A 22599-nucleotide genomic window follows, 5' to 3' on the forward strand; every position below is an offset into this window, starting at 1 on the left:
ATTTTCTCTAGTTGTACCGTTTTCTATGTTAACACGTTAATATTAATATTAATGTTATTACAAGAAAACTTCCACCACTGGGGCGAAATCAGGGGCGCCACCATCGGTCATTCATTCGTTTGTGCCGCTGCCATCTGGTTCAGTCTTTTCCAAGAACTATTTAAGAAAGAACTGCAGATGCTGGAAAAATCGAAGGTAGACAAAAAATGCTGGAGAAACTCAGCGGGTGAGGCAGCATCTATGGAGAGAAGGAATAGGCGAAGATTCGGATCAAGACCCTTATTCAGACTGATGTGGGGGGGGCGGAAAAAAAAGGAAGAGGTGGAGACAGTAGGACTAGAAGGAGAGCTGGGAAGGGGAGGGGGAGGAGGGAGAAGACAAGGTCTATCTAAAATTAGAGAAGTCAATGTTGATACCACTGAGGTGTAGACTACCCAAGCAAAATACCCAAGCTTGTCTCCTCACTACATTTACTGCTGGTTCCAGTTGCAAATCTGAGTTTCCGAGTGATTTGCGCAAGGCATTCATTGATGCTGGAATTCCACTGTGGAAATTGGAAAACAAATCTCTCAGAGGTTTTTTAGAAAAATATACATAGACCAAGCGAGTCATCATTACTGAAAAATTATGTTGACAGCAACTTCAACATTGTTGTGCAGAATATTAGAGATGAAGTTGCATGCAACAAAATATGGATTTCAATGGACAAGACGACGATGCTGTGGTGAGTTATGTTGCCAATGTGGCCATTGGTACACAGGAGGCAGGTCAACCATCAAAGGAGTATTTGTTGACATCAGAAGTATTGGAGAAATCAAAGAGCTGAACTATTGCTCAGTTGTTTATATCTTCACTTGCCGTACTTTGGCCATAAGGTATAAAACATGAGAATGCTCTTCTGTTTGTGATTTAGCTTTATTCCTCAAAATGTTGCTTAACACAAGGACTTCATAGAATTGCCAAGCACATACGTAGCTTGTTTCCAAATGTCGATCGCCTAGTTTCCAATGTCAAGAAAATCTTCCTCAAAGCCTGGTCACATGTGCAGTTGTTCAAGGAAATGGCATCCGAGATTCTGCTACCTCCTCCGCCTGTTTCGACTAGGTGGGGTACATGGCTCTCTGCTGTACTCTACAATGCTGCAAATTTTGAAAAGATAAAATAAATTGTCAACTGTTTTGTAGAAGAAGAATCTGCTGCAGTCAGGATCGTCAGTGAAATCATGCAGAAAAAGTCGCTCCACCAAGATCTTGTATTTATTGCTTCCAATTTTGCAAACTTCTCACAAGCTATCACTTCCCTTGAGAAATGTGGCGAAACATTAGTGAATAACTTGCTGGCTTTCAACAAAGTAACTGACGATATTCGTAAAGTTCCTGGTGATGTAGGTCGTTGTTTGCTAAAATAATTCTCTCACATTTTCCTTGTATGACACGGGAGGGCTGGTCCCCCGTCGTAATATTCCACCTCTCCACCATTCCAATATCGGTGGCCAGTGGGGGAGGGGGGGGCTTTCTGGAGTGCTGGTATGGGTGTTGTGGGCTGAAGGGACTGGTCTCCAGAGGGATAGTATGGACATTATGGGCCAAATGGATTCTTGGGTTGGCAGCTCAGTCCCTCAAGCCTGATGTGCTGGCAGCTCACTCAAGGCTGGAGGGCTAGCAGTTGACTCATGGCTATTCCTTGAAATTCCATTTCAAGCAGGGTGCAAGGCTACCAAATTCAAATCCATTTTCCTACCACTTCAAGCAGGGTGCAATACCACCGAATTCAAGTGTAGTTTCCCACCACTTCAAGCAGGGTGCAAGGCCACCAAATTCAAGTGCAGTTTCATACCACTTCAAGCAGGGTGCAAGGCCATCAAATTCAAAGTTTCATACCACTTTAAGCAGGGTTCAAGGTCACCAAATTCAAGTGCTGTTTCATACCATTTCAAGCAGGGTGCAAGGCCACCAAATTCAAATGCAGTTTCATACCATTTTATGCAGGGTGCAACGCCACTGCATTCAAATGCAGTTTCATACCATTTCAAGCAGGGTGAAACCACCATAAAACAACACAGAAAGTTCAGTAGACATTCAGTGTGTTCAGTTGATTCTCAGCGCAGACAGAGTTATGACCTCTCCCTCCCCAATCATGCAGAGACTGAGCCACACCCACATTTCCGGGTTTTATAATCTTTCCACCTCCCAGCGGAAATGGTGTGGCCTTCATGGCGTGATTGACAGGAGAGACACTCTCAACATTTTTTAAACACTAATAACACTTTTATTTTTCATTGATGGGAAGAATCCTCTGCACCCGATGAGCGGAGGGGGACTGAGTACGGTGGCCAAAATTCACAGCCGTAAGTGGTAGCGTTTTTTCTAAAATCAATATACAGTGCAAACAGGAGGAAGTTGTCAAGTTTAGACCAAACACCCATTTGCAGGGCTTTTTACTTCAACCCAAAACCCCCCCAAAACCCTTTTGCAGTGCATTGAAAATTGGCCCCTTCGACCCATTCCATCCATATCTATATTAGGCTTATTTGTATGCATTAAGCCTATTTTCCTCCGTCTTTTCAATCAAAATACCAATCCAAATGCCTTTTAAACATTATAATTGTATCTGCCTCCACCACCTTCTTTGGCATGTTGTTCCAAATAAGCAAAACTCACTCTCAAGATCTCCATTAAATTTCTCCTTTCTCAACTTTAACCTGTGCCCTCTAGTTCTAGACACTCTTGACCTTCGGAAAATAAAATGTGACTATCTATCCTATTTATGCCACATATTATTTTATAAAGCTCAATAAGGTCACCTTCATTCTTGTTCTCAAGTGGCATATCTCTCTTCAATCAGAGTAACATTAACATTTTCAGCTTGAAGTTCCAAACAATAATTTTTTGGAAGCAACACTTTTAACATTTTGGGTTAATTTTCCAATATTTGTTCTCACGGCCATGGCCAAATCACCATTTCCACAAACAGACTGAATCCTTTAGGAATCAAAACTGTTGCCTTGGTCTCCAGCACAGAGAAGTTACCACTAATGAAGGCATGAATAACATGTTGTTAATGAATCTAAGCTACAAATGTAAGTAGACATGGAAGCAGAGTGTAAATCTAAATCGTTGTCATAATCTGATAAAACTTTCAAAGGTAGACACAAAATGCTGGGGTAGCTCAGTGGGACAGGCAGCATCTCTGGAGAGAAGGAATGGGCGACGTTTCGGGTCGAGACCCTTCTTCAGACCCAAACCCGACCCGAATCAGTCTCGACCCGATATGTCCCCCATTCCTTCTCTACAAAGATGCTGCCTGACCCGCTGAGTTACTCCAGCATATTGTGTCTCCCTTCAGTTTAAACCAGCACCTGCAGTTCCTTCCCAACTTCCCAAGGACCAATATAACATTATAATATTAACAATACAATACAATGAATAATGGTAGATCAGAAATCAGAAGTGGGCTAAAGATTCCTTTCCCTGTTGGATTTATGCAGCTTCATGGACAGTATTCCAGATTTTTGTTTTTAATTATTTGCATTTATATCCCTCAATTGCCATTGTTAGGATTCCAACACACCTCTGCATTAATGATCCAGTGCTCAGGATAAAAAAACAGTTGGTTAATCACAAGCGTACCAGTTAAGGAACAGCAGCACAGATGCTGAAGAATGTATCATTCAAAATAGAATGAAAGGGCACGATGGCGCAGCAGTAGAGTTGCTGCCATACAGCGTTAGAGACCCGGGTTCGATCCTGACTACGGGTGCTCTCTGTACAGAGTTTGTACTCCCTGTAACATTATGGTTTTTCTCCAGGAGCTCCGGTTTCCTGCCACACTCCAAAGATATACAGGTTTGTAGGCTGATTGGCTTGGAAGCAATTGTAAATTGTCGCTAGTGTGTAGGACTGTGTTAGTGTATGGAGATTGCGAGTCAGCACGGACTCGGAGGGCCAAAGCACCTGTTTGCAAGCTGTATCTCTAAACTAATCGAGACAACATACAAAAGATGCTATGAAGTATGAATGCTATACTGAGTGATCTAAGGTAACAGGAGATGGTACACGAATACTTGTTCCACATTAAGTAGCAATAAGTGACCTATTATTTATATGTGAACAGCAAAGCGTTATTGATGACAGTTTGCTGACACACTTTCCCCCTTTAATTATGCATCTAGGATCATTTGATATGGCATTTAACAGAGCTAAACTTAGTCCTCTGAGGAAAAATATCTAACTATGATAACAGCTAGATTAACCTTCTCCAGTGTATTTTATTTATTCACAGAGCACCCTACACCTTTATGTTTGAAGCAGATGATAAATAATATTTGTTGACTTTGGGATAATATTGGAACCACAACCGTAACAGGCAACATATTCAGGATCATGGCTCTTCCAAATTCATTCAACAGGGTAATTCCAGAGGCACTGATATTTTCTCCCCCATCGGTGTGCATGTCACTGGATGCCTCTGATGTTTGGAAGAACAAACTGAATAACAAAATCCATCAAAAAAAATCTGACAGTTTAGTTTAGTTTGGTTTGGTTTAGAGATACAGCGCGGAAACAGGCCCTTTGGCTCACTGGTTCCTCGCCGACCAGCGATCCGCACACATTAACACTATCTTACACACACTGGGGTCAATTTTTACATTTACCAAGCCAATTTACCTACATTCCTGCACGTCTTTCGAGTGTGGGAGGAAACCGAAGATCTCGGAGAAAACCCACGCTGATCATGGGGAGAACGTGCAAACTCCGTACAGACAGCACCCCTAGTCAGGATTAAACCCGGGTCTCCGGCGCTGCAAGAGCAGTAAGGAAGCAACTCTCCCTCTGCACCACTGTGCCGCCAACATTTAAACATTATTAAGCCTTATTTAAAACATTATTTTCCAAGTGACTTATCTGAGCAATAGCAAAATGAAAGGGGAGGAGTTAAAAAGGTGTCTAATTGCTGTGAGTAGTATACAATGGCAGGAAAGTAAAGTTTAACATTTATGGCACAACTCTTTTACTTTAATGATTCTGCAGCTTTGAGGAGAAAAATTACGCCAACGTTTTTACTGCACGCTCTCTCTCAAAATATATCATCCAACCCATTTCCTCTTACAATAACATTCTGTATTTGTTTCAGATTCCTACATCAAAGGAAATTATAAAAGCACCGTGATATCCAATACAGCACAAAGATAAATGTGGCTTTGTTTAGTTTAGTTTAAAGATACAGTGTGGGAACCGACCCTATGACCCATGCCGACCATGATCACGCATACACTAGTTCTATGTTATCTCAGTTTCGCATCCTACACACTGCGCACAATTTACAGAATCCATTTAACCTACAAACCCGCATATCTTTGGGATGTGGGAAGAAACTGAAGAGCATCTGGAGAAAAAAGTAGAATGTGCAAACTCCACACAGACAGCACCCAAGGCAAGGATCAAGATACCCCCATAGAGTAAGCACACATAAAACCCAGGATTTGCACTGAGAAGAGGTATGCCAATTGCTGGCCAGACATCTATGTACCTGTTAAAAAATAGATACAAGGTGCTGGAGTGACCCGACGGGTCAGGCATCATCTCTGGAGAACCAGGATAGGTGATGTTTCGGTTTGGGGCCCCTTCTTCAGACTGATGCACCTATATTGGACAAACTTACTAAAGGCAAGCGGGGCTACAGGGTATTGCAAGGACCTATAATCTCCTCCATATCCATTGCATGGCTCTTTTCTTGGTGCTTGTGAATTGCATTAGTTAAAGACGTGCATCTGTGATAATCAGAAATCAAGAGAAGAACAAGAAGGATCATTCATTAGATTTTACAGCTGAAAGCAATTGCAAACACTTGAGCCTTGTTCTGTGCTCACACATTGGGCTCTCCGAACACTGTGGATGCTCTGCCACCATCCTTCTTATGTCAGACATTTAATTGTTCACAATCATTCATGGCCAGATGTTGCAGGACAGCAGAGAATTGAGCGGATCCATTTATTGTGGGATTGCTTAGCTCAATCAATAACATGTTGCTTCTCCTTTTTCGAAAGCATGTAATCCTGTTGCAGCTTTACTGGTTGGTATCATGCTTTTATAGAGGTCTTGGTCAACACATGGAATACTACCATGATAGTGGCAGAGTTAGGTGTTATGCAGGGTTAGAGACATTGAGTTATAGTCATACAGCATGGAAACAGGCCCTTCGGCCCAACTTGCCAGCACCGGCCACCATTTCCCAGCTACAGTAGTCCTACCTGCCTGTGTTTGGGCTATATCCCTCCAAACCTGTACTATCCATGTACCTGCCTAACTGTTTCTTAAACATTGGGATAGTCCCAGCCTCATCCACCTCCTCTGGTGGCTTGTTCCATACACCCACCACCCTTTGTGTGAAAACATTACCCCTCAGATTAGAAACATAGAAACATACAAAAATAGGGAGGAGTAGGCCATTTGGCCCTTTGAGTCAGCACTGCCATTCAATATGACCATGGCTGATCATCCATAATCAGTACCCCATTCCTGCTTTATCCCCATATCCCTTGATTCCTATAGCCCTCAGAGCTAAATCTAACTCTCTCTTGAACACATCTGGTGAATTGGTCTGCACTGGCTTCTGTGGCAGAGAATTCCACAGATTCACAACTCTCTGGGTGAAAAGGCTTTTCCTCATCTCAGTCCTAAATGGCCTACCCCTTATTCTTAATCTGTGACCCCCTGGTTCTGGACTCCCCCAACATCGGGAACATTTTTCCTGCATCCAGCCTGTCCAATCCTTTATTAGTTTTATATGTTTCTATAAGATCCCCACTCATCGTTCTAAATTCCAGTGAATAGATTCCAGAATTAATTCCTCATGCCGATATGTGCAGGAGTAGGCCATTCGGACCCTCGAGCCTGCACCGCCATTCAATATGATCATGGCTGATCATCCAACTCAGTATCACGTACCTGCCTTCTCTCCATACCCCCTGATCCCTTTAGCCACAAGGGCCACATCTAACTCCCTCTTAAATATAGCCAATGAACTGGCCTCAACTCTCTGTGGCAGAGAGTTCCAGAGATTCACCACTCTCTGTGTGAAAAATGTTTTTCTCATCTCGGTCTTAAAGGATTTCCCCCTTATCCTTAAGCTGTGACCCCTTGTCCTGGACTTCCCCAACATTGGGAACAATCTTCCTGCATCTAGCCTGTCCAACCCCTTAAGAATTTTGTAAGTTTCTATAAGATCCCCCCTCAATCTCCTAAATTCTAGCGAGTATAAGCCGAGTCTATCCAGTCTTTCTCCATATGAAAGTCCTGACATCCCAGGAATCAGTCTGGTGAACCTTCTCTGCACTCCCTCTATGGCAATAATATCCTTCCTCAGATTTGGAGACCAAAACTGTACGCAATACTCCAGGTGTGGTCTCACCAAGACCCTATACAGCTGCAGTAGAACCTCCCTGCTCCTATACTCAAATCCTTTTGCTATGAATACTAACATACCATTCGCTTTCTTCACTGCCTGCTGCACCTGCATGCCTACTTTCAATGACTGCTGTACCATGACACCCAGGTCTCGTTGCATCTCCCCTTTTCCTAATCGGCTAAAATTTAGATAATAGTCTGCTTTCTTGTTTTTGCCACCAAAGTGGATAACCTCACATTTATCCACATTATACTGCATCTGCCATACATTTGCCCACTCACCCAGCCTATCCAAGTCACCTGCAGCCTCCTAGCATCCTCCTCACAGCTAACACCGCCCCCCAAATTGTCCTTCAAACCTCCATCAGTAATTATGTTATGTAGCTATTCTTTGAAATCCTCCACCCTAAATAAAGACTGTGCTCATGCTACTTCCTGTGTAGGTCAACATTGGAGGAGACTGATACGGATGAGAGCTATAATGGAAGTGGGCCAGCAGCAAACTTCCTGGTCTACCCTTGATCTGAAGCCTGATCTCAATTTTCCAAAGAGAATTTTCCTATTCCATCTCAACCAAGCGTCAAAAATGTATTGTTTCCCTGACAGATGAAACAAAGGCCTCACCCTGTCAGGTAGTTTAGTTTGGAGATACAGCGTGGAAACAGGTCCTTTGGCCCACCGCGTCTGCGCTGACCAGTGATCACCCATATACTAGTTCTATCCTGCACACAAGGGCCAATTTACAAAAGCCAATTAACCTGGGTGGAAACCGGAGCATCCAGAGAAAACCCATGCGGTCTCAGCGAGAATGTACGAACACCTTACAGACAGTCAGGATTGAGCCAGGGTCTCTGGTGCTATAAGGCAGCAACTCTACCACTTGCATCATTGTGAGTGACGTGATTAAAAGAGTTGAAGTATGACATGATTTATATCATATTTCCACTTAGTTTCCAAATCTTCATGTGGCTTATAAGAACAAAATTAAAAGAAAAATGCATCCTCCACAGACAAGCACACTCGGTTGGATTACAGGCCTATTTCTATCCTTTAATTAATTACCTGATAACAAGCTCTGCACAAATCAAAACTCTACGTGCAGAGATCATAAGCAGCCTATGTTCAAGTAACAGTTCACGGTGTAAGTTGGCTTCACAAGCCCTTTATTTTCACTGTATATCTATTGCCCCAAGCAGTTTTCTCAAATCAACTAAACATAACGTTGCGTGAAAGAAGTGCAGATGCTGGTTTAAACCAAAGATAGACACAAAAAGCTGGAGTAACTCAGCGGGACTGGCAGCATCTCTGGAGAGAAGGAATGGGTGACGTTACAGGTCGAGACCCTTCTACAGATTGATCAAACATTATACAAACGTTTTGTGTTGATACAAATACAACGTTATGTATTATGCAATGAATCTGCAGCTTTAAAAACTTTGAAAGTTTTGATCCAGCAAACGTGGTAGAAAAGTCTTAGATCAATTTCTGAACAATTCTTTATGGTTCATGAGGGAAGTATCGACCCTATGAACAGTGATTCTAGCTCAAGAAATCTTGTGAGTGATGACAGCCATTAGTGTACACTGCCCATTTCTTTGCTTCAGCATCAAATCTAAAAATCATTCCGGTTGTAATGGTTGTATTTTCAAAATAGTTGGCTCCAAATGTTATCTTCAACAAAAAATAGTCTAAACATTAGAAAAATTGAATTGATAGACTTGATAAGAACAATGAATACCATTATCATTCCATAAATGGTACATGCAATGGTGGAGCTCAGAGAAGCAACGAGGTTGAGGAAAGGGAGTAGAGAGAGAGTAGAGAGCAAATGAACCAAAAACAAAACATTTACATTGTACATAAATATTTTTAATAGCAAATTCCGTACAGGTGATTATCAAACCTCCCTACTTTTCCGATATTGTTGTTTCAGGAGGTGACCTTGACAATGGGAGGACTCCATGTTTTTGTGAAACAAAATATTGATATGTCGCATCTCGGTTTAAAACTTCACTTGAAAGATGACATCCACCTCTCACTCGGTGAAAACGATACGATAAAATACGAGAGAACTTCATTTATGCCAGGAGGGAAATTGGTCTTTCAACAGTTATAAAACACAACAAAATACATGAAACATGGCATTAAAGTGATGAGTGGAAAGTCCAGGATCCTGAGGCATTCTGTGTTGCATCTTAGTGGAACCAGTCTGTTGCTGAAGGTACTCCTCAGATTGACCAGTGTGTCATGGAGAGGGTGAGCTGCATTGTCCAAGATTGGAACAAAACTGTTTTGTTACAGTGTGGGCTTGAACCTGGACTCTCCCAACCAACAGCTGAGAATTTTAATGACTGGGCAATGCTGAAAATTAATAAGAAATCATGATACCAATGGGAAATAATGCTAATATGTAAACTGAAAACATTTTGTCATGGACCCTTAATTTATACTATACAATGGTGTATATTATATTCCAGTCAATATAATGCTAAAATGTTTTGTTTTCTTATTTTCAGAACATTTATAAATAATGAGAGACTTCAGTAAAGTTGATGAGAGAAATATTAACATGCATACCATTTTTGTTTGCATGGACCAGTGCTTTTACGCACTGCAGTATTTTTTGAACTGAAAACTGTTTATCAAATGCAGTCGCCAATTTCATGCAATGCCTGATTGATGTGAGCATTAAAATATTCTAAAGATGAATTGATTGCTAATGCATGGACCTTGAACACTGTAGAAGGTTTCAACATCCTGTTGAAGACTATTTTATTGTCCTATCTGGGACACATGACAATAAAACTCTCTTGACTCTTGAATTGTTCCAGTGCAAGTTAAAAAGATCATTCATATCTCGGCCACTATTGAGCAGTCCAGCAGTGATACAACACGGAGTCTACAAAGATGATGCCTTATGTCGCCCATCTCCAAGGTTGCACTTCTTTCTTTGTTAATGGAGAGGGGTGGGGAGCATGAGTTCTCAATTTATTCCATAAGTGACCCATGCAAGATATTTGTACAAGTATCAGTGTTTCACAATCACTTTATTTTGTTACCCTTCCCCGGCGTAGGCAGGTGCATCACCAAAGGTTAGAAACATAGAAACATAGAAATTAGGTGCAGGAGTAGGCCATTCGGCCCTTCGAGCCTGCACCACCATTCAATATGATCATGGCTGATCATCCAACTCAGTATCCCGTACCTGCCTTCTCTCCATACCCCCTGATCCCCTTAGCCACAAGGGCCACATCTAACTCCCTCTTAAATATAGCTTTTACTAGTGCATCCACTATTCCTGGAGCTACTTCCTTAAGTAAGGTTCAGAATGATGCATGGTTCACAACCCCATTACACAAACAACTCAAGGAAAGTTTGGTTCAAAGTTATCCTAATGCCTAGGTCATATGAAACTTTAAGAGATTATTCAGCAAATATCACATTCCTTGCAATTAAAATATAATTTCTGCACAATTACACAATGAAGACACAGGATTTGCGATTCCAGCAGGCATGGAGAATTGCTCACTATGCACATCAAATTGCTTGCCGGTGACCTGATACAATGCTGATATGGATTCCCTGCACAGTGTTCCTTGAACATTTAATATTATGCACAGCACCATTTCTTGACTAAATAACATTGATATAAGCCAGTAGAATATAACCAATATTTACTTTGTCTACCTTTACTCATCTGAATGTAATTCGTAAATTGCTTAGCTATCCCCCCCACCATTTTTTCTTTAACCAAATTAGGAAATTTCAACCAACCATATTTGGCAAACGTTGTCTTTCCCAAGGAGATGAGGTTGGGAATGCCAATAAAGTTTTCTGAAGAAGGGTCTCGACCCGAAACATCACATATTCCTTTGTTTCATAGATGCTGCCTCACCCGCTGAGTTTCTCAAGCATTTTTGCCTACCTTCGATTTTTTTTCAGCATCTGCAGTTCTTTCTTAAACATAAAGTTTTCTTAAATCAATATTAAGATACGATCATCATTTGCTTCTCAATGGAAATTAAAGAACTTGATGAAGAAAAAAAATCACTGAAATTGAGAAATATGGGCAAAAATAAAGTGAAGCAAATATTTCACTTCCTGAGCATTAATGAACATAGGGGGGGAAAAGAGAAAATGTTCAATAATAATGCACACACAGAACTTTGGGAAGGAAATCCACATTCTTTGGAATTCGACCTTGATTGAAAAGGGCTTGAGGAATATTTTATGCTATTTAGTAAGTAAGGAGGCTGTCCCACTGCGGCGAGCTAATTGGCGAGTAGAAGAGTTTAGGAGAGTTTGAAAAAATGTCATGTGGAAGACCTCCTTCGATCTCCTTCGACTATGTTGAAAATTAGTTTCAACTAGCTTCGACTAACTTCGGGAAAATTGGACACCGAACAGTGGAGTGTGAGGATGACCTCTTTCGATCTCCTTCGACCTCCCTTCGACTATATCGAAGACTATCTATGACTACCTTCGACTACCTTCGATTACCTTCGACTACCCTCGATTACCTATGAATAACATGCTGACCTACTACGGCCTACTTCGACTAAACCTACGAGGCAAAAAAGTGTAGATTTTTTTCATGGTGACCTTTTTTTACTCACGGGCATTTTTCAACATGTTGAAAAATACACCGCGACCTAGCTGAGGCCTCGAGTACACGGGGCTACTCTCGAGCATGAAGGAGAGTTTCAAAGACCTCTTTGGACCTCGTGTCGACCATGCTGTGAGTATGAGTTGAGGGCAAACTCTTTTAAACTCGCGGATTAGATCACCGCAGTGGGACAGCCCATCAATGGAGAGGAATCCAAACACTTACTTTTTACTTTTGAGTCACGTTTGACCAAGGATTGTACAGAAGACAACCTTTAGATGAAGCATAACATACACTGCAGAAATATGGTACAACGTTGAAAATGAAAACCAACATCCAAATCACATTTATTTATAATGAACCAATTGGACATAGACTCATTAAAATTAATGACACTGAAGCTGGGCCTGGAAACTAAAATGTGGGATGAACACGATGAGTTTTGATTTTTTTAATTGTACTCTCACACAATCAATGCCATTTGCAGGCAGAGCTCAGGATGGGAAGCTGCTCACACACCCCAAATATACTCATTCTCAATGCGGAGATGGCGCCGTGGCGCAGCGGTAGAGTTTTTGCCTTACTTGGCTTGGTATAAATGTAAATAGTCCCTAGTTTTAAGTGCGGCGATCACTGGTCGGTGTGGACTTAGTGGTATCTCTAAACTAAAGTAAACTAAACTCAATGAGTCTAACTTTGAACACACAATTAGTGTTCAAAACTAGCACCTCAGGTCATCAACCCTGGGAATTTGGAATACTACATGATTTCGTTAGCCAGAGGGTGGTGAATCTGTGGATTTCATTGCCACAGATAGCTGTGGGGGCTGCGCTGCATCATTGGATATTTTTAAAGCAGAGATTGACAAGTTCATGATTCGTTAGGATGTCAAAGGTTACGAGGAGAAGACAGGAGAACGGGGTCGAGAGGAAAACATAGATCAGCCACGATTGAATGGTGGAGTAGACTCGATGTGCCTAATTCTGCTCTTATGATACATGAAGTTATAAACGTTGTATAATAGCTATCTGAGTATTAATTTACAGTTTAATCTCATATTGAAGTACCGCTCTCATTCCTTTCTATGAACTGTAACTCCTGACCAAATCTGCGCCCTGCATCTTCCCCTTTGCTCTATCTATTGTACTTGAGATGGAACTGTGTATGGTATATCTGATTGGTTTGGATAACATGTAAAACAAAGTTTTTCACTGTACCTCAGTAGATGTAACAAAAATAAACCTAAACCACCGACATTATGTCTAGAGTACACTGTGTTCTCAGCTAAGTACCAATTTCATTGTCAAAATTACCCATCATAAATGCTCTAAATTTGTGATTTTTTTTAATCGATTAACAAAGCTGTCATATATATTAATACAATTTGGAATCATTATGATGTTCTGAGGAAAGAATAATGTGTTAAGCAATGTACACAATTACTTTAAATCATTTTTAAAATCTTTATCAGCTGCTAGGTACATAAATGACCTTCTCTTGTGATTGTAAATTGGGTTTTCTAAAAGGAAGGATTAGCTTTGAAATAGAGCCGAATTTAGTTAATTTAGAGCTTGAAATGGTTCTCATTAACAAGAAACAGCTGCATCATTGGTGGAAGTGTCAACTTGCCAACAAAGGGCTTTATGTGGTACTTGTGAATTGTTCAGGATTCTTCAACAATTGAACAATCAAATGGATTCAGGAACAGGATCCCACCACACCTCTCATTCATCATTCAGCGTGGATTGGTCAGGAGTGGCAAATGACACATTCACTTAGATTTTCAGGAGCTCTACACCATTTCAAGTGCATTGAATCTAAATCCTAACTTTGAAAATACCATTTAAGTGATAAACTAAGTATATTGATATTATATTACTTAACTTTTTGTTATAAATTTATTACAATGCAATAGTTTCAATTTATTCCAGAATAGTTGATTATTATGGTGTTTATTCTATTTTAGATGGCGCATAGATGATATTTGTACAATTATCATCTTGTATTACTTTTGCTTTGTAAACACATGCATAAAACTATTTGATATGTTGCATCAGCTGCACCTCACCAAATGAAGGTTTAGTTGTCTGACGACATAAGGACAGATCCCTCCGTTCACAATAGTGAAGTGAAAGTCACACCGGAGAGTTGAATGAAATATTTCTGTTCAGGGTTATATGATAGTGGGTCCCCTTTTAATCACCATAATTCCACATGGACCCTTTCATTAGTCAATTCTTCTTCAAATTATTTTTTTATATATATAGAACTCCCTACTAACTATGTGAAAATATAGTTTCCCCCAAATAAGTACATGCATTTTATCCCAAACGTTTACACACCAGTTCAGTATTAAAAACATTTATTTTATATTTTTTATTGTATCATATTTTATTTAAATAATCTCTCCTATTCCTCATGAATTATAACTGATTTATATTCAAGTCAAAATGGGTATTTTAATCTTAAAGTTAGCATCATAACAGTGAACACCTACCCCCTGTCAATGTTTCATCAGTATAGTTGACCCAAGGGGACAATAATCATAGAATATGCAGCACAGAAGGTGGTCATTTACGTTTCTGGCTGCCGATAAAAAAAAACTAATCAGACTTCTGGTTAGTACTTAACTATAGAAGTAGTTGTTTAGTATTCAAACACATCTGTCACAATGCACATTATCTTGTAGCTTTTCTATTTCATTTCTGTCAAAACTGACCCGCTAAAATTAGTTCCTTATTGCGTGAGATCTTTGTGAAGAGAATGGTCAAATAAAATTCAACACAATTACACGCTCCACTAAATAAACTAAGTGTCAGATTATGACTAATTGTATACTTAGAGGTTAAAATTATGATCTCATTTTCGTCCCTATATGCTATTTCCTTGTGCAAGGAACACGAGTCACAGAAGTGTTTACACAGCCATTGCTGAACTGCAGCTGAATAACACCGATGCAACTGATGTGCAGCTGATTATCAGGGAAGGAAATCTGCCCGAGTGTAAATAACAGGAAAGGATAATTTTGAGTTTGGCACAAGGGCCGCTGCCGTGACAAGGCGAAAACAAACACCTGATTTAATTCAAATTGTTCTTTCCAGGTGACCTCTTCGGGAAAAACAGGAAGCAGAGGACTTCTGTATTTGCTTAGGCAAATGTTGTTTGCAAAAACTGTCTGTTTGGGGACCCTGGGATTTGCACTGGTAACTAACAGGAAGCTCAGGAAGAGCTAACATCAATTGTCTACATTTATTTGTTTCCTCAGGTTCAATAACTGTAGTATTGTGTTATTGTGAATACCGTTCACACTTATTAAAGAAGGAATTGCTGTATAGTTAATTCATTGGGATTGCTGCTAAAGGGCGATCCTGTGTGATGTTAGTCTAGATTTAGTGAATCTGTGGGTGTAATAAATGGATTCTCAAACACTCCAGTGACAATTTTAGCAAGTGCAGAGATGCAACCTAAACTGCCACTGTGTTTATATGGCATGTGATAATTAAACAGCCTTGAACCAAAGTGATGATGAAAATCATTTTAATTACAGGTCTTTTGCTTGCTGATTTATGGCAAGGTTTTTTGAATTGAGAACATGTTTTAATCACAAGCTGTAATTTCAGTGTGAATATATTATCATTCTCATGCCTAAGCTGTTTCAACTGTTCACTGAAAATAACTAGGAAATAAAAGGTAATCTGGCAGAGAACAAGCAGTTTGTCACAATGATCCACAACGAATAAATAGTTGGTAAAAATACATTCAATGTTATCTCCCCATGCAAAATAAAAACTGGGAAAATCCTGGCAGAGGTATTGATTCAAATATGCAAAGTCTCCATCCAAATCCACATTGCATGAACTGTGACAATTTAAACCCTGGTAGATATCAAGTCTGTGGATCTCGTTCCCCATAATTGTAATATTTAAAGGAATCTTCTTTCATGAGATTTAGGCAACAATTTAAAATTAACATCTCCTGCACAGGTTTCGCTGAGTTCTGTAAACTTGTCAGTGGAACAGACAAGATTAAATGGGAGTTCACGGGAAAGGTTCCAGAGATTAAGTTCGGAGCAGGCAGTCAATCTCTTTGTTTCCCCAGGGAAATGGTTAGTTGGGAGTTCTTGCTGTTGGAGCGTATGGTGAGAAAGCATTAAGTCAGGGATCATCAGAATGATGAGCATTGTAGCTGGTATTGATTGGATTTTGATTACACATTTGCAGCAACCTAAGTATCATGAAAACATCCAGGGGCATTTGTCAGGCAAGGGAGTCTATTCCATAAATGTCCAGCTGGCGTGCAACCTGAAGGAAGGGTTCATGCAAGTCTGTACGGGACTGCATCATGCAGTCTCCCATGAGGATTGAAGTCCGCAACACCTCCCGGGAAAATAAAAGCAGCTCTTGTGTGGGGTTCGGTGACCTTTAAGCACCTTACTAAATAATTCATCATCCCAAAGTAATTTTGGGCAAGTGATGAATTCATATTTTTTTTTGTCCGTTCTCTTAATCTGCTGATGCTTTAATACTGTATGACCTGAATCACGAGAAATTAACACCCCGTGGGCTGATTGGAGACGTGTTGATAACATTTTACTGAGTTTAAACTCTTTGGAATATTATTATATGCTGAGCACGTGGAAATCACAGATTCCTGCCAGAGTCACATCATTTGCCCAACCATCAGCTTTCAAGATAAATAAACACATTGGGGGCCAGCTCCCTGACAGAAAGCTGCTGGAAGAGCAGCTGAAATAAACTTACTCTCCGAAATCCACCACGGCCCCTTATTCTAAGTGAACTTTTCCAGGACTACTTTCTGAAGCCGTTGATATCTTTCTATGAGAATGTAAGTAAAGTTTCAAATGAGAACATTAGATGGACTACACTTTCGTTGTGTGGGAAAACTGTTATAGCCTTCTGCTCAAAGGAAGATGGCGGGCAATTCATCTTGGGTCAAAGAAGTCCAAATTCCCCTACCAGAGACTACCTTCCTTGTTGGGACAGGAGGAGCAGAAATGATTCTCTGAGACCACAAGGAAAGCTTAACCTTCTGCCTCAAGAATCCACTTTCCTGAGCACAACTGTAGGGATTTTGTTCCCTTTACTCCACTTCGGGCCCAACTGTCCGAGTGATCCTCTCCCTTGTCGGTTGGTCAAACGGCCACCACTCCACTCGAGCGGTTCCCAAGAGAGAATACAAAAAAAAGGGTTCCCCTGGGTTCTAGACCTTGGAATTATGGTGGGATATGATAAAAGGTTGACTTGACCAGAGCATGCTGACGAGAGAAAACAGAAACCAAGACGGACTCAAAGCAAGTCTAAAATTGACAGGCTTTATTAAACAATGAGAAATTGAATCTCACCAACACCAAAGATCTTATAGCGGAGCAAGATAGGCTACTCCTGCTAAATGCAATGGACTGACGTGTAGTACGCTATGGAGGGGATCATGGGCATTTTCCACGCCCATTTTAGCAACCTGAGCCTACCTAACCCGACCCGACTCGCACTGTAATCAATGTTGCGGGGCAACAGTTTGTGTGGGTCAGATTCATAAATCTGTCAGTTCAAACTTCTTGTCAAGAATAAAATTTGATTCTGGTAATTGTCTTTTTTAATGTTTTTTAAATCATTTCTTTTTAAATGGCTCACAAACAGTGTTTGAGTTGATTTTGTAGCAACCGGAACCGACCCGACTCGCAGGGTGATTGACAGGGGGGGACTTTTTGTGCGTGATATAGGGTTAGATTCATAATTCTGTTAGTTCATAATTCCGTTGATTCTTGTTAAGGAATAAAATGTTTATAAACACACATACATGAAAATTATATAAATGTATATAACACACACAATTATATTTCTTCTAATCCAATAATGAACTTTATTTCAGACTAGACAAGGGACATTAAATAAGAAACATTGTCTTGGGGCACACTCTCTCCCCGCTGCCCCGGGCCCCGCACTCTCTCTCCCCGCTGCCCCGGGCCCCGCACTCTCCTCTCCTCGCTGCCCCGGGCCCCGTACTCCCTCTCCTCGCTGCCCCGGACCCCGCACTCCCTCTCCCCGCTGCCCTGGACCCCGCACTCTCTCTCCTCGCTGCCCCGGACACTCTCTCTCCCCGCTGCCCCGGACCCCGCACTCCCTCTCCCCGCTGCCCCGGACTCTCTCTCCCCGCTGCCACGGGCCCCGCACTCCTTCTCCTCGCTGCGGATCCAATCTTTGGCCGGAAGCAAGAAGGCGGGAGCAAGAAAGCGGAGCAAGATGGCGGAACAAGATGGCGGAGTCAGGTTGCTAAAATGTGTCCTATAATCACCCATGAATCCGCTCATGAGCGCACCTCACTTTTACGTGAGAGTAACCCATCTTGCTCTGCTATAAGATCTTTGACCAACACTACATAATATGTGACTAAACTTATGCTTTAAACTAAGACTATGGAAAGAAAATTATTGGGCACGTCGTAAAATTTACTTTACACAATTTTACTTACAAGTACACCCCCTTTCCCCTTCTTCTCTCAACCTCTATCCTATTTCGGGAACTTCACCAGGTCACTGGGGTACTTACAGCTAGATTGATGCAGGGTCAGGAGTCGTCCAACAGAGCAGAAAAGAGAGCAAGTTCTAGCTTGACTCCTGCTTTTTATACCCAAGTTTCTCCCTTGAAACCTCCCAGGTGGTCCTCAGGACAAAAGGGTCTTTCAATGATTCCCAGTTTCGATCTGGCATGAACAATAGGCTTCCGATGATAATAGGTCTGCTGATGTCACGATGCCTCAGCATGATCGTTATCCCATCACCTGGATGGGCCCCCATTGTCCCGATGGATGATTGTCTTGCTGCTGGGCTGTTTACCCCCGTCTGCTCAGGCTCGGTTCCTTCCTTTGTCTTTCCAAGATAATCTCGTTATCTCCGTCCCAGCCTTTCCTGTTCACACCATTCGCAAAGTCATGTAATGCCCAGGCCCACAGACAGGTTTTAAACTGGTTCTTCCTTTGTGGATTGGGGGGTTTTCCTTTGCAGCCAGCAAGTCCGTTTTAAAAATGTCCAGGTTCTTATCCCAGAGTTCTTCCATAATTTGAGGATTTGCCCCAATTACTTACACAACCATCCCAGGAGCCTCTAACCCAAGGGTTCCCAACTACCCAAGGGCGTAAATGTGTTGATTCTGGATTTGTACATATTTTTTCTCATTGACTGACTTTGTTTGGTTCTGGTATACCGGTATCTGTACATCATTAGTTGTTCATATATAAGTAAAATGACATTGTTATGTACTATTAAAGTTGCCAGGGGTAAATGGGACAAAAAAGGTTGGGAACCCCTGCTCTCATTCAACTTACCATGTTGCTCCCAACTGTTTTCCTCTGACTCACCAACAGCCTCCAAGTGGCCATCAATATGCTCCCACTTATGGGGGGAGCTCCCATTTCCTGCCCACTTCGCATGGACATCTTTCTGGCACAGCACAGTTTAGACCAGCGAGTTAAAGTCGGAAATAGAAACAAGGAACTGCGGATGCTGGTTTACAAAAAAAAACAGACAAAGTACTGGAGTAACTCAGTGGGTCGGGCAACATCTCTAGAGACCATGAATAGGTGACATTTTGGGTTGGGACCCTTCATTGGACTGATTGTAAGGGTGGGTGGGAAAGAAATTTGGAAGAGTGAAAACATGGTAAGTAATAGGTGGATACAGGTGAGGGGACAGGGTGTTTGATAGGCAGGTGGTTGTATAAAGGCCAGAGATGAAAAGGCAGAAGGTGTGAGACAAAAGGATTGAAGAATTAGCAATTGTGAAGCTGGAGGAAGGAAAGTAAGTGGAAGGGGAGGGAGAGGGGAGAAATATTGTAGGTGTGAGTGTAGAAAGAAGGGACTGCAAATGCTGGTTTACAAAAAAGACACAAAGTACTGGAGTAACTCAACGGGTCAGGGCAGCATCTCTGGAGAACATGGGTAGGTGACATTTCGGGTCAGGACCTTCTTCAGACTGATTGTAAGGGGAGGTGGTTAGAAACAAGCAACAAGCAGATGCTGGTTTACAAAAACTATATCCTGTGTTCCCAAAGTGGCTTCCTGTATATCAGCGAGACCAAGCATACACTCGGCGACACATACACCATACATTTGCCCTCCAACTACCAAAGCCTGCTGGATCTCTTAGTTGCTAACCATTTGAACTGCTTTTACCATTCCCATACAGACCTTTCTGTCCTGGTCCTCCAACTTTGCCAGAGTGAGACTCCACGCAAACTAGAGGAAGATCTCCTTCAAAGGGTTTTATATGATTTCAAAGTGTTTCAATGTATGTTGGGAAGCTTAGAACCCAATGGTATAAACATTGAATTCTCCAATTTTTGGTAACTACAATACTCTTTTGTTCTTCCCCTTCCCTTTCTTTTAACCCTCCCTCCCCCCTGTGCCCCACTTGGACGCACCTTTTTCTCTCCTCCCCCTCCATTGCCACCTACATTCTTTCCTCTAGCTTCACAATTCATAACTCTTTAATCCTTTTGTCTCACACCTTCTGTCGTTGCGTCTCTGGCCTTGTCCAAACATCTGCCTATCAAAAACCACCCCTCACTTGTATCCACCTATTACCAGCAATGCTTTGTCCTGCCCCTCCTCTCTTCCAGCTTTCCTCCCCTCCCTCCCTCCAACAATCAGCCTGAAGAAGGGACTCGGCCTGAAACATCACCTATGTATGTTCTCCAGAGATGCTGCCAGATCAGTTGAGTTACTCCAGGACTTTGTGTCACTTTTTAAGTTAAAGTCAGTCTGGCCTTGCGATGAAAGAGACTAAATAATGTTGTGGTTGCCCTATTCCACCAATACCCAGTCAACTTAATTGAGATCCAATATGTAAAACATTACTAACATTTGAGCATTTCAGTTCTAGCGGAACATAAAATATTGAAGTGGTAGGAAAATGGATTTGAATTTGGTGGCCTTGCACCCTACTTGAAATGGAATTTCAAGGAATAGCCATGAGTCAACTGCCAGCCCACCAGTCGTGAGTGAGCTGCCTGCACATCTGGCCTGAGGGACTGAGCTGCCTCCCCAAGAATCTATTTGGCCCACAATGTCCATACTAGCCTTCTGGAGTCCAGTCCCTACAGTCCACAACACCCATACCAACACTCCAGAAGAACCCCACCCCACTGGCCACCAATATTGGAATTGGTGGAGAGGTGGAATATTGCTTTGGGGGACCGGCCCTCCCATGTGAATATGGGACCCAACTAAATACTAAATATTATTTAGAGGTAGGATATTACAATGTTTGCTTCTCCAAGCAAATCAAAATAAAGATCAACATCTTCAATTCTACACGGAAACTGTTCTGCGATCAGACTGTGAAGAAAGCATGTCCCCAGCTGCATGAAGGAAGTGGTTATTCAACTTTGTTGAGAAGGCACTTTGTCAGGGATGTGTGCAGGAATTTATCTGTGACCACTTTTGGTGGTGAAGGTTAAATACAGGCATGTTATACACATGGAACCATATCAACTAATGCTTATATATCATATGCACAGAAATAAACAATGTTTCCACAGCCTCTTCTCCATTCACTGCAACCAGGGTGGGATGAGTAAGTGTAGCTGTGGGTGGGCAGAGTAGGGCAGGGGGAGGGTAGGGGGAAGGGGGTGGGGGGGAGGGGGGTGATTGGAAAAAAATTCGTACTGAAGCTGGCCAAGGCAGAGTGGAAACAAACAGTGTCGGCCTTCCTCAGCGATGGAAACTAACTAGTGCTGCCCCAGGCTCCATAACCAGGCATCAGCTGCTCACACTACCAGCAGGCAACTGGCTGTCTGGCTATTTTAGTGCCACCAACTAATGTCCGAAGTGGAGGTGAAGTGGGGAAGACAACACATTGTCTGTTGAATGTTTGCTGTTTAACGTATTAATGGAGATGTCTATCGTTGTGGCCTGATCACTCCCCCCCCCCCCCCCCCCCCCCCCCCCCCCCCCCCCCCCCCCCCCCCCCCCCCCCCCCCCCCCCACCACCCCCCCCCCCCCCCCCTCTCTGCTTCCCTCTCTCTGCTTTGTCTATGCTTATTAATCATATTAATTTTCTTCCATATTAAATACAGCTAGAATCTGGTACTTGGGAACATGAAAAAAAATGCTGCATTCTTTGCAACTTTTTTTTTATTGAATGTCATTCAGAGATTCCTATTCAGTTCTGATGAAGCTGAATGAATGTCTGTATTAATCAAAATCCTACAGCAACTCCTGCACACTGACATCAGCTGGAAGCTTGTTACAGTGCCAACCCACACAGCATAGTCAGAGGCAACACATCGCCGTTTATTATCATGTTCAAGACCCATAACAGGCTGCAAGTAGCAAGCATTGAGGTAGGATCTGTCTTGGGACAAGTACGAAATTTAGAGTTTGTGTCCACATTTTCGAATGTGTAAACACATCAATAACCTAAAAATAGCGCTGTATAAGTTGTCAAGGTACTTTGCTTGGCTTTGTGAAAAATAAACATTAGCCACCTGAATTAGATATAAAATTAGGAGTTTCCTCTTCAGTGGGCAGTTTATGTGTAATACCTACATCAGTATATTGAATAGTCAAACA

General features: G+C 41.8%; 1 long non-coding RNA gene across 1 annotated transcript; it reads right to left on the reverse strand.

Annotated features, from left to right (window-relative positions):
* Nucleotides 1-9253: 9253 nt before the first annotated feature.
* On the reverse strand, nt 9254-18611 carry LOC129708023 (uncharacterized). The gene is made up of 2 exons (XR_008725278.1): nt 18579-18611; nt 9254-9767 (listed from the first exon to the last, which is right to left on the reverse strand). It is a non-coding gene; the product is annotated as an uncharacterized LOC129708023 (long non-coding RNA).
* Between the last annotated feature and the right edge of the window lie 3988 nt (nt 18612-22599).

This window comes from Leucoraja erinacea, chromosome 22 (genome assembly GCF_028641065.1).
Source record: "Leucoraja erinacea ecotype New England chromosome 22, Leri_hhj_1, whole genome shotgun sequence".
Lineage (NCBI taxonomy): Eukaryota > Metazoa > Chordata > Chondrichthyes > Rajiformes > Rajidae > Leucoraja > Leucoraja erinaceus.